The 13745-nt window shown below is 48.5% G+C and overlaps 1 pseudogene; it reads right to left on the bottom strand.

The window, feature by feature from the left end:
- Positions 1 to 9978: 9978 nt before the first annotated feature.
- LOC126522053 (ubiquitin-conjugating enzyme E2 J2 pseudogene) lies at positions 9979 to 13331 on the bottom strand (annotated as a pseudogene).
- Positions 13332 to 13745: the final 414 nt, after the last annotated feature.

Raw genomic sequence — 13745 nt, 5'->3', positions numbered from 1 at the left:
AAAGGACATCGGCGATCAACATCGGCAGCAGTATCCTCACTGAGAGACGATCCATAGCGGTGATGCCTCCGCATCGCCCACCGCGCGATGCTCCTGCTGGTGATATCAACGGCGAAGACCTGCCGAGCGGGCGGGCGGGGCGGCAGCGGCGAAGTGCAAGCCTTCCACCATGCTCACTTCAAGACCTTGGAAGATCGCACACCGTCGTCCTCTGAGGCGGGAACGTAACATGCCACTGTCGCTGAGAGGAGGCCAGTTTTTCCCTTTCTCATTGAAGAGAGAAGGAAACCAGAAGCCTTCTTCCTGCGGCCACCACACCGTGACAGGCAGAGCGGGCGGGCTCGGGACGATGCGGTATATTCCCGACTTTCAACGCACAGAGAATATAGGGGCGCAAAAAAAATATGGTCTCCAATCCACGCTGTAAAGGTGGTTGGACAGCGAAGCGGTAAAAGACAACTAGAACGATTACCCATTGCGACATGGCTTGAAATTACTCGCGTGGTCACATTCGAATGTACTTTACCTAATTATTAGCCTAAGACGTTTCGACTGCCTGCGACTTGGCTTGCGCCGCTACTTCGTGCACTTACAAAGAGTGGACCGGAAAGAAGAGAAATTCGCCGTGCCTAGTCTGCACGCTGCTCTTTAGGAATCCTCACTATACCTGACCTTCCCATAGCACTGTCACAACACAGACAAGTTGCTAGGCGGGTTCTTCTTTTGCGTACGAAAATGTAGTTACGTCACTCTCTGCTTCCTATGCTACAGTCAAGCTGCCGTCGCCGTGGCAGCTTGCGCAACAGTAATATTTGCCAGGAAACGTATGCGGGGAGCGCTACGTGCTTCGCATTGCGTATAGGTGCCTTATCATCAATTGTGTGGTTCTGATTATTGTTTTGAGCTTATTCTTTATTGAAACGTACCTTGTTCTGTATGTTGTTTGCGTGATTCAAAAGAGTGTATGCACCGTTCGCTTCACTTTGCTGAGTGTTTGTGGCCTCTGTCTCACGGGGGTATGAGCCGAGGAATTTGGGATTATGAGCCATAGACGATGATAGTTTTCTGTCGACCTTACGCCCCGAAGAAATCCCGGGATCCTAGCCATAGACAACTTCGCTGTAAAAAGGAACGGTGCTCATTTTTAACTACGGTTGCTGAAGCCTCTTCGAGTTGAGGGCCCTGTGGAGTGCACTCCGGAACGTCAAAAAGAGGGAAGGTATCAGCGGCGCTTACTTGCATACCACTTTGCTACACCTTGCACCGAAAGAAAGGGAGTGCAAAGATGGAAGGGAAAAATTTATGCAGAAAAAAATTGTACACCTCACATAGGCGAGCAGTTGTCTATATTTCAAACTTCTAGCCATCGCTCAGAGCAATGTACGTGTTATCACAGGAAATTTCGAACATCGAATGTATGCAAATAAAACTATCCCTGCAAATATTTTATCCAACAAAGCAATAGTTCTGATGAACTTTTCATCCACTATGTTAACAGTGAGCGCTCTGAACCAAACATCGCATGTAGCAGGTGGACCTAGTACCAGCTGCAGATGATGCATGTATTACAAGACCGTGGTCTCGGCAATAGTCACCCGAAATAGGTGTTACAGCAGCGAAATGTAACTATATTTTAAAAATTCTTAAAACAAAACATCTCATTTGTTCTATGAGCAACGCCGTGACACGAGAAAGGTTTATTGGCGTTACCTTTATATATGAAAAATACTATGCATGTTCGGCATACGTAGCCCCAGACTGCTGCGTGAACCCCTTCGTACCGTTTCGACGCTCCGCGGAGCTGAGCTTCATGTGTCCTTGTTTATTTCCAGCATTAAACACAATGACCGAGCATATACTGACAAGCGTAAGCGCCTTTGGGGTTGAGGGAACACGTTCTACTGCAACGTCGACGTATTTGTTCCAGTCATGGCAGGACGTAACCTTAAGCTTTGTGCCGCTGCAGGCAAGCATTACTCGCGTTAATTGCGTCTGCAAATAAACACCCACTATTAAACTTCTTGTGGATGCTGCATGGTACGACAAAAGTGGCGCCAGCTTGTTATTAAACGGATCAAAAATTTGCCATAAGTGGGCCTTTTCCTACATTTCTTAATGTATATACAATTGTTCAGTTCACATTCAAGATGAAAATAAGCTTAAATATTTGTGCGTGCGTGCGTGCGTGCGTGCGTGTGTGCGTGTGTGTGTGTGTGTGTGTGCGTGCGCGCGCGCGTGTGTGTGTGTGTGTGTGTGTGTGTGTGTGTGTGTGTGTGTGTGTGTGTGTGTGTGTGTGTGTGTGTGTGTGTGTGCGTGTGCGTGTGTGTGTGTGTGTGTGTGTGTGTGTGTGTCGTACTGTTTCTCCACAATTGTGGCTGCTCTTCTAACAAAGCGGTGAACATAGCACGCGCAATTAAGTTTTCTCGCATATATATTTGGCACTACGGACTTTCCGTCAGCTTTCTGTCCCTCCGAGTTCGCGTTCTTCCGCGGTGTCGATTTCCCACGGACTCTGCAAGTGTCGCTCGGTCCGTGCTTCATTTCGTTCGCATGCAAGACTGGGAACGGCGCTTGCTGGTGGTAAGGCTGGGGGTAAAGCTGGGGGACGTCGCGGGCGCCTCCTAACGGCTTGTCGATGCCTTTAGAAGAGTGAGTGCAACCAACCGAGGGGAACCGCCACCGATGGCGAGCACGGGAAGACACGACCTTGCATGCGCTCCCGTCTGAGCGGTCGCCCGTCACCTCCTGGTGGCGTCCGTGGGAACAGGGTTAGTGCAGCCACTGAACCACTCACGCACGGCGTTCCGTGCGGATAATCTGTGGTGCACTCCGAACGAAAAATCAAGAATCTGAATCGACGTTGCACTGCAGAGGGGACAAGGCGCGATGTCTGACGCATGGCACTGCGTTGCAACTCGTCGTCGTGTTCAGTGGCTCGACGTGTGTTAGTGCTCTTCCTGATAGTCGCTTTCACACGTATGTGTAATGATGGAGACTTTGTTTTCGTGAATTTGGGTGCATCGGTGGGAGCAGACGTACTGCTTCTTTTGCTACGTTCTCAGAGTCGATCCGTGGCATGCGCTTCAAACGAAAGTCAAGAATCTGAGCCTGCGCTCGACTATCAGGAAGCCATGGACCCTGCTCTTGTGTTTGGCGCGGTAAACTCTAGGATTTGTGGGCGAAGCGTACTTCTCTCGCAATTTTTCTAGTTATTATCAGTTTGTCGGGAAATCGAGAATTCATTATGATTAGAACGTACCAATTTGTATTTGGAAGAACATCCAAAAGGCGTGACTGACACATACTGCTAATGTCCTCAGTTGGGGACATGAGCTGGCCTTTCGAATCTGTCATCTGCTAAACCTGATGAGGCTTTACAACCTGTAAGGCTTTACTGTGCGAATTTCCCAAGTCAGCCGCAAAATGCACGATGTCATATCAACGAGACAATCATTGTATCGCAGGTAAAAGATATCTGCGGGAAATGTGAAGTATTCCAGGGCATAGATTTTTGCTACTAAGAGCGCAAAGAATGCTGATTTATCACATGGCTAACGCCCCCGCCATTAAGGCTATAAAAGGTCACGCAAAAACTTCTCTGGTAGTTGCCTAAGTATGCGAAAGCATTGAGCAACTTGCTTATCTCCAGAGAGCCCGGTGTCATTATCAGTGTTCTGGAACTTGATCCAGTATAAACCCTTATTAACCCTTATCGGTCATTCGCTTATCATGTATGATAGCGAACATGATAAGACAATTTTAATTAATATATACTTCATTACGGAACTCAAACCCACGACCATGAGTGTTATTTAAAGTTAAGTTAAAGAGCCAAATTAGGATAGACTTAAGGCACTCGAACCCTCGACCTTTGGTGGGAGCTAAGGTGAATTAAGGTTAATTTAGCGAAGCTCTTCAAAAACCAGCCCTGTATTTGCTGAGGGGAGTATGCAATGTTTTATTGTTGGTTCGGATGCGTGTTTTGACGTTGTTCTTTATTGAACCGTATGCGGTTATGTGTGTTGTGCGGGTAATTCCAATGAATGTAAGCACTTTTAGCTTCACTTTGCTGAGCGCTTGTATCCCCTGTCTTATGTGGGTATGATCCATTGCATTCTTTTATTTGCTTGCGGGGGTATGCATGAGCCATTGCTTAAGGAGGTATGATCCATTTACTGTCTTGCGTGGCGGACAAATTTCTCGTTGGATGGGCGCAGAAATGCTTATGCATTAAAGAAATTTATTGCGCACGACAGCGAGCTCTAACTACACTTGCGATGAGAGAAGCCGTAGTTGAAAACTGTGTAATAATGCTGACAACCTGGTGCGCACTGAAATACCTGGCTCGAGAATGTAACAGCGACAGGACTTTATTTCAGGCAGTTATTGTGTCATCTGAAGCAGCTATCATCATGTTTATTTGCGACAAGCAGTCGCAAATATTTTATTCGTCTCCACGAATGATTAGATCTTGCCCCTTAAAGGGTGTTAGCCATCGCACAAAATAATCACCCTTCATTCACCCATATACGGGTGTGTTAGATTACTTATAGAGTGTGACGAAATTCAGATATCTCAGACGATGTTCCACCTTTGCTATATTTATCAACTTACTTCGCAGGCACGTACGCGTTAGCACACATGGGACTCAACTGTAAACGAATAAACAAGAACACGAGTTCGAATTCTTTTCCGCTTCGCGACTCGCTATAGCCACACCGCGGAAACTAACTTTTCCGTCGTCTCACGCACGTCCGAAGATACCCCCGCACAATATAAGTCACGCCTCACATTGCCCTCGGTATAGTCACGCACCTCTGAGAGAACAGTGCTTGTACGTATCGTCGTGCGGTACTACGTGAAAGCACGCCTATATATCGTATGGCTGCAACCAGCGTGCGAGTCAAAACACCGCGAGGCGCGAACGTGTGTACCGCCGCTGCAGCCACTGAACCGAACGCTTGAAGAACATGACAAAACAAGATCGCCGGCGTCCCAACGAACCACGTTCTCGTACGATGCGCATGGCCTGTAAGGAAGATTCACGCGTTGTTGGCTTCGACAGAGGGACGCCGCCAAGGAGGGGGAGCCCACATGTTTCCTGCTTCGATGTTGCGCGTCGGCTATCTGCGTAAGCTTACATTTCTTTTGTTTCCGCTGCGTACGTGTATAGCACGCCAACCACGCCATCGATGCATCAGAAAGATGTGTTCATCGTCTCTTTAGATTTTTCTTTTCTTTTTGAGAATGAGGGCGGTCTGCTCGAGCGATCGCGCTTGCAAGGCTGACCATGCACAGCACCCGGCATAAGTCAGCTACAATAGGTCACGACACAAAACAGTGGTGCCAGCCTTCGTTGCCGGAATCACCCAAATTCCAACACACTCTTCTTTGCATAATGGTAACAACTGTTTCACTAAAATTATTTCTTTTCGTATCTGCTATGCGAAGCAGCTATAGATACAAAACAAGTCCTGCCTGCTGTGTGTGTGTGTGTGTGTGAGAGAGAGAGAAAGAGAGAGAGAGAGATGGGGACGTATAACGTAAAAACTTTCAATTCTGACTTTATTCCAATCTGCTGACGTCAAATTTACGTAACCGCCGACGCAAGCATCGGCCGGTGACTCGCAGCATTGTTTGCAAAGCCCAACCACACGCTCTCCTCGTTTATAGGAGGTAACTTCTCTTTGCTTTGAAAGCAATCAGCATTGCACATACCTCAACAGGTTTCTTTTATTCAATTTGGTGACAGTAGACGAGGAGTGCGCACAAGTGGAGAGGGTTTCGGTGGGTCCAAGCCAACGCCTCCTAGAAAGCGCAAGGCCTGTGCACTTTGATCCATGACGTCATGCTACCTTGCCCGACTGCCATAGAATCTAGTGGGGATGCTCCCTAGTAAGCCGTTGTGATTTTGACGTCATCCGCTTTCGTCACGCCTGGTTTGACAGTGGAAATTTCGGTTCGAGGACCATGACGTCATAACGCAGAGTGCACAGGCCTGATATTTAGGAGGCGCTGGTCCGTGTTTACGCAGGGAAAATAGATAACTGGGTGAGGAGGGCGGTGCCTCCGTATGCGATTAATCCGCTTTCCCTTGCTTAGCTTGCGGTGGCTGGTCGAAAATCGTGGCCGCGTGCAACTGAAGGTTAAAAATACCGTTAAAACGGATATTCAGCGAGGAAGAGTTGGCAGAGTGATGTCGCATACGTGCTGGAAGGGCACGAAAACGTTGTAATGCCACCCATTTATTTATTATTATGCGCAGAGAAATTCATTCTCGCCGCCAACTCTGACTAGCCAGTGCCCGAGCGATAGCATATATCTGGGCCGCCAACTTTTATTCCTTTCAGAACGGTACAGTCCCCGGCTCGTTCCAAAAAAAAAAAAGCCAGTTTCGTTTGGCATATTATTACATTTTTATTGCGTACACGTCACTTTGATGTGGTTAGTTTTCGTGGCTTTGTAACGTCGCGCGACAGACAGACCAAGTAATTAATGAATGCAAAACCGGTAAGCTTTGAGCAATAGCGTAGGTCTTGCGGTGAAAGAGGCGTGTAATGGCAAAGATATCTTCTTCCTTTTGTGCAGCATAATCACGCATAATCAATCTGTACACGTCACATCATATGGGGAGTTCTCGCGGTTTTCGTGACGTCGCGTGATAGGCAGGCGAACGGGGAGGGATGACCCAAAATTTCTTTTTCGCCAATCGTGGAGGACTAGTGACAGAAATGAAGCAGACAGATTAGAACAGTTTTACATTACAGCGTCCATGGCCCGCCCTCGTAATAAAGCTTTGGAAATTCAGCTCTTGTTCCTGTTGTTCTTTGAAGGTCTTCGAGCGCATTTCCCTCAAGCTTGAGCTGGCCCTGATGACTGCAGGTACACCCACTTCCGAAAAACTGTGTACTTTCGCGTAATACGATACAGAATGAGAACCACTCAGGCACGCGCTCGGTGCTTTAGCAGTGAATATACTTCGTCGATCCCGAATGGCGACAGCGCGCACTGAGAAAGCAGACAAGCGGCAGCAGCTGCGGTGTCCTCGACACAGTTACACGCCAGCCGACTGGCATGACGATTGCTTCCTCGCCCCGCCGGGGCGTCTCTTCGCGGTTTGCACACTTCCGCTCTGGGCCTCTGGCTTCCTCTACGGCCGACTTGGTGCTGCACGGTCTGCACGTATTTCCAAACTGTTCACACTCTGCTGCCCGTATACTGTCAAGGTCGTGAAGTAATGCGTTCTCTCTGTGAAATAGCGTTTCATAAAGCACGGCTCCTTCTAGCTATCAAGAAAGTGTGTAGTGCTGGGACTCCTCGAATGCAGGACCTGCGCCGTGTGAATAAATCATTTTATCGCTGTCGCTGTCTCTCTCTTCACCACTCTCACAACTTTGAGCCGCGTTTTACTGCATTTCACGTATCACCACGCAACGTGTGACGGAAAGTTGCGCAAATCTGACATCACCTTTTTTTTAGAGCGCAGCTCTTTGGCGTCCGTTCCTGGGTTTCGCGTCGTCGTCGGCGTTGTCGTCGGCCTCGTAACCAGCTCCGCCCCCCTTTCATCCCCCCAGCGCTAGCAGCGACCGACTGATACCGCTGGATGCCGCTGACGCCGCTAGAGAGTCAAGATAACGTGACTGCATAGAACACCGTCGCCGCCATGCAGAAAGAGGAGGAAAGGGTCCCCCCCCCCTGTTCTTGTGTGGCGGATAGGGTGCTCTTCAGTTGCCGACGCGCCGGTTATTTCACGTAGGCCCCGGCACGTCGACGAATACGTGACCACCTTCCCACGGCTAGACCTGGTTCTTAGCGCTGCGGAAGCGAGGGTATCATATTGTTTGTGTCGGCATCGGCGGCGTTGTCCCTGAAACCAACTCCGCAGCTGGGGTTGACTCACTATCGGCGTCAGCGGCATCAGTCAGTCGCTGCTATCTCTTCCCTCCTCCCTTTATCGTGTTGTCCGCTTGCTGCGCGCGCTTCTGCCCCCATCGTTTGCCGCTGGGTGTACACGCCGCCCCCCTCCCCCCTCTTCCTGCGAGTCTCCGGTTGTCAAAGCGCCGGCTCGAACTTAATTCCTTTCTTCGCTCCTCCTCCAATGCAACCCCTGTGCGGTGGCAATCAGAGAGCCAGATCGGTGGCGGCGGATCTGTATATGTGCACCGCCCGAGCCGAAATTGCCGCTGCCGTTCGCCACTGCGAAATTATCTTGCTCGTAGTAGCTGCCTACTTCGCCCCTACCGCACTCACGAAAGACGTCGTGCACTTCCTGCAACTCGCATTAACCGTCCATCGATCCACACCGATGTTAGTAGTGGGGGACTTTAATGTTGACATAAAGACAAACAGCAATTTCCTAACACTTATGCGGGAGAACATCCCGTTCCTCTCGCTCGTAACGCGTCCCACGGCTGTGACAACCTCGCGAGGCACTTGTATAGATCTCGTCTTTGAGAATCAAGCATTGGTGTACCAAGTCGAACATATATCAGTCTATTTCTCCGACCACAAAGCTTCCTTCATGACTGTCAAGAACTGTTAGTGGAGTCTTTGTTAAAGGAATACGTGTGAAAAATAAAAAAAGAAATTCTGTGATAGCGCATACATGTGTTGCTCGATTTCTTTGCCTCAATCTATCGAAAAGGTGAAACAGCTTATTTGCTGCGCTCAAATTTCGCATTAGGAAGTAACGTAATCGTCGGTAATTTTTTTTTTTAGCAATGTAAATGTTCGGGCTAGTTGGTGAGTAATCCTTTAACCATAGTGCCTAGACTACACCTTAACTATGTGTACAGCTAAAAGCTTCACGTGGGTGTCAGAAGAGGCGAAAGAAGAGACGAAAGAAAGAACTGTCTCTGTTCCAGTGCCTTCTTTCGTCCACGCGAAGCCTTGCGCTGTAAGCATAGCTAAGGATCACCTTTCTGTAGTGTTGCGCTTCTGAACAAACAATATTGCTTATTAGGCGTACGTTGGTCCTGAGTGTGTGTGCAAGAGAGATAGAGAGAGAGAAAGAGAGGAAAGAGAAAAGAAAGGGCCTCAAGGGAAATTACGTAGTGCAAGCTGCGAGCTACAGCGTATGCCAGCGAGCAGCAATCTCGAGGGGTCAACCATACTGAAAGAGGGACACGAAACGAAGTGGTATAAATGAAATGAAATCTGAAAAGATGTATTAATATTTTTCTTTTTTAACGATGGCGTTGAGAGTTGAAGAAGCAGGCAAGTCGGGAAGGCCTGCCATGGCAGGCTAGTGCCAACGTTCATTGTCTGCCAGAGCTTAATCCGGCAGCAGTGAATTATTATGTTGATTCCTTCAAACATACGCAAAGGGAAACGCCTACATAGAAATATAGAAAAAGATGGTCGCTACCAGCGCCCTCTACACCTCTTTTGGTGTGGTTGGCAATGGTTCGAGGCGGCGATATAGTAAGGGATAGAGTTTCTCACTATAGTGAGAAACTCTAGTGGTAAGGTGAATATGGTAAGTGAGAAAAGAAAATGACAGAAATGCATCAAAGTATCGCCCAGTAAGAAGAAGAAAAGGATGGTTTTCGGCATGCAAAAGCCATCCATAAGCACCAAAAAAAACAAAAACAAATCTTAAAGCAATAACTTTCTTTGGTTCTTCTCCAAATTTTGCGGTTTGTCAGTTTCTGACAGTTTAGTGCCAACATGGGACATTGAGTAATTGGATGTCACTAGCTACTACTAAGACGCCGAATGAAAGCACCAGCGAATGGGCTTATAGTGTAACGCTTGTATGTTGACGAGGTACGCCCGCATCTGTCCTGCGTAACAAAAAAAAACTAACTTCCTACATAAAGTCTGAACATCGGCTCACAGGCATTCTAAAGCACGTCGATCTGTTAATGGAAAGATGAATTACACTTAGCGCATTCTTTGATTTACTTTATTTTATTTAGCCACCCAGTATGTACCAGTGGGTGTTAACATCCACTGGCAACATATTCAAACTGCAAGTTTTAATGTTTTTTTTTAAATCAAAACGAGTTGAAAGATCGACGAGTGTTCACTCTCGGTTCAGTACGTCGTCATGTGGTGGGTTCACGTATTTCACTACCGTTTACGGCGTTTTTCACCGGGTATATTTTTATTTTTTCAAATGTCTGGATAGCTGCTTTCCAAGCATGCTAGACATGAAGAAAGAGTTGGACGTTCTCGTTCTCGTTCCTGTAAAGAGTCCTCGCATGGAATCTACATTCTGTATAACTTTAAAAAACTCGCCGAATAATTTAAAATTCAGTCGCTCTGCAGCTGCACGTTTTATTCTGAAGATACCGGAAATTTGGTGTGAAACTAACTTTCAGTGACCAAAATAGGCGCCTAAAGGGGATGTCGTGGGATTGGGAAGCTCTCTCCAAGCAACTATACAGAGCGAAATGTTTTGATATGCTGAATCTATAAAGGTACGTTTAGCCTGCCTACCGGTTGGATGTTTTTCACTTGGCGATGCAAGACGCTAGCACACTGAACTCGTTCATCTGAAAATAATGAGCACATACGTTCCCGCACTTGGTACATTTTATTGCATAATTTCCTTAACCTCCTGAAAAGTTTCGAAGCGAAGTCGTGTTCAGTGCACCGCGCACCGGGATTCGCGACGAGAGGACCTACGCAGCAGTCGTTTCGTTTCGCAAATAATGCATCTGCACACTGCGACGAACTCCTAGAGCGACGTGCGGTGCGAAGTAAGGCAAAGGCCAACGGCTTTCTTCTTGCATGCGTCAACGTGTTACGAACTCGCATTATGCATTGTTCGCGAACACTCCTTTCTTCGTGGAGCATCTTGAAGCTTGGGCCCACGTCTAACGAAGACCTCAGTTCAAGGAGACTAGCTTTGTAGCCTGTACGCTATGTGGACTTAGAAAGAGGAGGTTAGGAGCGCATGGCGGTGCGGGAGCCCATGCAGTTGACGCTGCCGCGCCTCAGGGAACCTGCGGGCAGTCCCCCTTGACGGCCGCATCGGCGGCCAGGACTGCGCGCGTTTCCTTGACGACTTCGGGGAAGAGCTCGCAGAACACGTTGTCCTCCAGGTTGAAGCGCAAGCTCTCGCGGGCCAGCTTCTGCTTCTGCTCGACCGTGGTGTCCAGGCTTCCGAGCGTGGGCGTCTCGTCCACCATGAAGCTGAGCAGCCCGGTCAGGATGGAGGACATGGACCACGACGGGTTCCAGGACTCCGGGTGGTAGTCGGATATGCTGAGGCACAGGCGGGTGTTGCACTGGAAGCGTCCGTTGGGCGTGATCAGGTAGATGGAGGGCGGCGAGAAGGGGAAGTCGACGGGGAAGCGCAGCTTGCCGTGGTAGACGCCGCCCTCTAGCGGGGTCTTCTCGGGCCCCTTGACGGCGAAGTGCCATTCGAGGATGTCGGCCGGCAACGGGTGGGCCGACACGTACGGCACCGGCTCGCGGAGCAGCTTGGAGTACTCGAGTCGCAGGCGCTGCGTAGCAGTTCGGCTGCCTCGACTCATGGTGGATGTGCCGTCGGGCTCGGCTCTGCACTGCACGCCTTTATTTCGCGCCTGCGTCTAAAACACGGAAGAGGCGGGGCGAGAGGTTAGACGTCATTTACCGCTTGAAAGCCATGAGTTTTGAGCATTTGGCTGTGCAATACAGGACCTTCCATTGACATGACTGGCTGACCTGCGTCAGGCCAACAGGCCAGACGGAGTGATACCGGACAGCGCCGTGGCAGGGCGGATGTAAAACATTGGGCCTGGCTGTGCCATATGTGAGAATCTGTCTGGAGCCAGCTTCTTAAAAAAATGGACAGAATGATGACAGTAGTTTCGTGGTCACTGCTCAGTTTCACGTCGCTATAGTGGCTTGCAGATGTGCTCGCTTCAGCCGTTGGCGTCGGCATATGGAAGCCTCAATATAGCCAAATATGAATTAATGGCGCTTGGCTTCGCCTTCTATCTCAAGTAGTCTCAAGGTGGGACTTGTATTAACGTTTTGCGGAGGTGGACCAAACCCGGCGCCAATATTTATCTGATCACAAAGTTCTGCTCTTGTCGACAAAGTGCACAAGATATCGCCACAACGTAAGAGCTTTAGATATATTACTATAATTAAATTAAATTATGGGGTTTTACGGGCCAAAACCACTTTCTGATCATGAGGCATGCCAGATATTACTATAACATATGGTAATATAAGATAGTAGTACAATATAGTTATATAAATTATAGCTACTTAAAATGATATAGGGAAGTTCGTTAACATCTTGGTAATCGCTTCGGTACCCGCCGTGGTTACTCAGTGGCTATGGTGTTGGGCTGCTGAGCACGAGGTCGCGGGATCGAATCCCGGCCACGGCGGCCGCATTTCGATGGGGGCGAAATGCGAAAACACCCGTGTGCTTAGATTTAGGTGCGCGTTAAAGAACCCCAGGTGGTCAAAATTTCCGGAGTCCTCCACTACGGCGTGCCTCATAATCAGAAAGTGGTTTTGGCACGTAAAACCCCAAATATTATTATTATTAATCGCTTCGGTAATAATCGTTGATTGTCGACCATTTCTAAAATCGAACACATTCCTCAGCCATCGTTGCCGGACGCGGGCTGGAACAACCCGCATGCCTGACCATATTGTATCCTTTGAAAAAGAAAGAAAAAAGAATCAGGCAGAAGTGCGAATGTTACACGACGGGACGACGGCAAGTGAATAAACAGACTCACAGATTCCACTTACTTCAGGTGGACGTCCTCCCTCCCTCCTGGAGCGGCGCTGGAAGTTAAGCACGTACTTCGCGGAAGAGCGCCTCCTTAATCGTGTACCGTGCCATAACGGCCTGAAAGAAGAAAGCAAGTAAAATGTACCTCGTTTAGGAACTTCGCGATTTGCGTCGCCTTTGTCAAACTTTAGTATCGACCCACCGATGCATTTATACGCACAACTCAAATTCTAATGGGGAAGCGTCCCTGAACGGGCCCTTAATTCGTATGACTTGGCAGTGACGATAGGGAAAGAACGTTTAAAGCGAGCGTTTATACGCAGCCACGTTAACGCGTCGTCGCTTAATTCGAGGAGGGAGCCCTCTGGCGACGGCCGTTAGCGCCGACGGCATGCATACGTGTCTGCCTGCGAAGCGTCGTGTCGAGAATTCAATAAGCCTCATACTCGAGGCGCCACAAAACGAGAGAAAGCCCTGCCATCGCAACTAAGAGAGGAGTTACGAAGAAGGTTTCTTACCATGCACGATCAGCCGGGGATGCTTCGTATTTACGCAGAGCTCTGCGTTACGTGCTCACAGCGCGGCCCCTTCGGAGGAAGCTCCGCCGTCGTCTTTCTTTTTCATCTTCCGTCGAGACAAGCGGGCTCGCGCTCGCGCGTGACTGTTTGGTGTTTCAGTTAAATTAAAGCAGACCGCTGTCTGCGCGTCGTTTGTAAGTAGTAATTCGATTTAGGCTCCTATTTTCCATATTTAACAGCGGAAAGAAACAAATCGTATAGGATATTTATCGTGCATTCTGTAGGATCGAATGTAAGAGTGAGCTGACAAAAGAAAAGCACGCTATATTATCTTCTGAAAATTTTTGTGCATATGTATGTGTGTTATAGAAATCCGACGCCTTTTCTTACGCCTTTATATTGTTTATCAACTCTGCTGAATATCGGTACTTCCTTTGTAGTAAATGTGTGAATGGTAAGGCTAGATACAATGATGACGATGATGCTTAATAAGAGCGGCGCGTACCCACTGACTGCTATATTGGTCAAGAATCGGA

Source organism: Dermacentor andersoni, chromosome 6, assembly GCF_023375885.2.
Source record: "Dermacentor andersoni chromosome 6, qqDerAnde1_hic_scaffold, whole genome shotgun sequence".
NCBI lineage: Eukaryota > Metazoa > Arthropoda > Arachnida > Ixodida > Ixodidae > Dermacentor > Dermacentor andersoni.
This window is presented reverse-complemented; position numbering and strand designations above follow the sequence as displayed.